Source organism: Hippocampus comes, unplaced genomic scaffold (assembly GCF_001891065.2).
Source record: "Hippocampus comes isolate QL1 unplaced genomic scaffold, H_comes_QL1_v1.1 scaffold851, whole genome shotgun sequence".
Classification (NCBI taxonomy): Eukaryota; Metazoa; Chordata; class Actinopteri; order Syngnathiformes; family Syngnathidae; genus Hippocampus; species Hippocampus comes.
This window is the reverse complement of record NW_017804887.1, coordinates 52-2,771: the sequence shown is the minus strand read 5'-3', so window position 1 is coordinate 2,771 and position 2,720 is coordinate 52. Positions and strand designations below refer to the sequence as shown.

At 40.7% G+C, this 2,720-nt stretch overlaps 1 long non-coding RNA gene across 1 annotated transcript; it reads left to right on the top strand.

Annotated features, from left to right (window-relative positions):
- Nucleotides 1-612: 612 nt before the first annotated feature.
- Nucleotides 613-2,411, top strand: LOC109523476 (uncharacterized). The gene is made up of 2 exons (XR_002169771.1): nt 613-930; nt 1,193-2,411. It is a non-coding gene; the product is annotated as an uncharacterized LOC109523476 (long non-coding RNA).
- The last annotated feature ends 309 nt before the right edge of the window (nt 2,412-2,720 follow it).

Genomic DNA, 2,720 nt, shown 5'->3' with positions numbered 1-2,720 from the left:
CATCTAGTGGATGCATAACGCAACCACAGCAACTAACTATTCTATGCGCTTTAGAATGTGGCGCGCCCTATAGATGAATACTCTTTTAAAATTGGTCATTCGTTGAAGGCGCACCTTATACTCTGCAACGGCTCATAGTGCGGAAAATTGGATATATTAAAAAGATCACTGTGTTGTGTCATAAAAGTAAACTAAGTTGCAATTTCCTCTTGAGTGTTTGAAACTTCTTTCTTCTGTATCGCCAAACAGTAATTCCAAAATGAAAACATTTAAAATCATGGATGAAACTCATTGACAAAGATCAAAACAAATGATGTTTTTACTAAAATTATACATCAGTTAGTTTTACTTTTCTAAATATAAAGTATAGTTTCAGTTATTGGTAGTTTTTAAGGACTAGTTTTTACCCATTGATGTTTATTTTAATTCTTGAATGAAAATGCTTTGGGGGTTTTTTTTGGTTCCAATTGCACTAGTACTTCTAGTTATTTCTTTAGATTTTGTGAACTATCATGACCTCGGTTGTGGACTCGAACAGAGAATGTGATCGATGTGAAACTTTAAAAGAGCAGAGGGGGCACATGTTGTTCATATGATCGAGTTGGACTTTTTCACCTCTAACCCCTTTGCGCTTCCCTTTGTAGTCCACCGTTCCAGAAGCTGGAGGACTGCTTCAAAGCTCTGTCCCTCAACCAGGAGCTGGGCATCCCTCTCCCATCCGAATTAGATGAACTCCATCAAAGTCTGAGTCGACTCCACTGGCCCAAAGATGGTTCCTCCCCAGCGCCGAGCCCAGATGAGCCGCAATCCCCCAAAGTGGCCTCCCCAGACTGCTCCGGGACATCAGACAATGGCACTTAGGACCCGCCCTCCTTTTCGAGCCGCATAACCCCTCTGACCTGCTGCACCAATAACACGAAACAGCGAGAGGTAAGCTGTGCCGCAGCCACGTGAGGACCCAGAAAGCGCGCTGTGCTGCTCCCGTTTCGGTGTGCAAGTGGAGGCTGCTTTTCAACAGCTATTACCTTTTACTTTTTAATGCACACGGGTCTCCTTGTAATGTGTACGGTGCAGAAATGCTAAATACATGTTCCTTTGGTCTGTTTCCAAACGGAAATTCCGCCTCGGTTCTCGCGTCAGGTTGAAACACCTGTTTTTTTCTGCCATTGTGTGAAATTCAATGTTGGCCCAGCAGAGGGCGCCCTCGTTCCACTGCTGCTGTCTTTCCATGTCTTGAGGAAACAAACAACAAGCAGGACCAAAGGGTGCGGCAGCAACAGTTGAATTACTCGACAAGGGGGACTGTTTTGATTTCACTACTCATTCACGTTACATGCAAGGTTGTTGCTAGATATTTGCACTTTTTAACCTTTGTGTAGCAATTTCTCACAAGTTGCGTTCATGTTTTGTGTTGTTGCCAAATTCTCACCAAGGTCATGTTTTCCATACACCTGCTGCTTTTGCTTTTCAAAAAGGGCTTGTTGAAACACACGAATCTTAAAAACCTGTTTCTACAGAAGAACTGGATTACTTTGTAATTTTTCACATCCATTTGAATGTAGATATTGTACATATTGCTCAATGTGAGGTCTCTTTTTTTTAAAGGAAACTTAGAGTTTAGACATTTCAATTCACTGTGGATGTTGATTTGCCTTCTTGTTAACTGTTCTAGTAGCGTCAAGGTACTGACAACTAATTTTTACCACTGATATTTAAGAATCAAAAGGGGTTCCTAAGTAAACACTCACGCAACAGATTATTTTAGCTATTCGCTAGTTTGACGATTGAATTTTACCTCATCGTAGTCCGTGGTTTTTAATGAGCAAAATAAAAACTTTCTTACAAGAGCCCCAAACACTCAAGACGACGATGTGTTCACACACATTTTGAGACTTGGATAAGTTATGTGGACGCTAGTACCCGTGTTACTATTTTTATATTTAACTCGCAAATACTGTGATGTTCTTTGTGTCTCGATCTTTATACATGTTGGAGTACACAAAAAAATCAGGCATTCCTATTAGTTCAGTGGTGTTGGTCGTTATTGGTAGTTTTAAATGCGATACTTGGGATGACCGCTGACTCGTTTCCATTCCTAAAGTTGTGTATTTATTTATCTTTACCAATGAGGAAATGTATCACTAAATGTCTGCTTTGTTGGCGAATATCTGCAGTGGTTCTAGATTCTTCTGATGATTGTATATTTGTTGATAAACGTTCTTTGTACTAAATTTTCACATATCTTTTTACCAATTTAAAGATTACTCCAAAACTGATGACTTCGCGGGCGGCTCAAATGTGTAGTTAGTATAGAATGACCAGCAGGGGGAGTTCAAGGTTTCCATGTTGAGTAATCGTTCAGTCTGTATGAATTTCCATGAATGAAATTAAACATACTGTACCAGTTTCCACCTTCGTTTTTTTTATTTCAGTCTCACTGAAAAGCAAACACTCTTGGAAATACAAGCGCTGAATGTCAATGCAACTGCATTTAGTATGTCTGTTAGGTGAAGACAATAAGTCAGGACACAAAACAATTGAACAGCAGTAATCAAAGACTCCAGTGATGCTGCAGACAGGGCGTGTTGATGAATTGTATTTATGATGCAAACACGCATCTGGGAGAGTACGTTGAGCGGACGGTGTTGATGTCAAAAACAGCATGTGAGTACAATGTCAGCAGGCCCCTGCAGCAGCCGTGAGCTTACAAGGGCGGGACT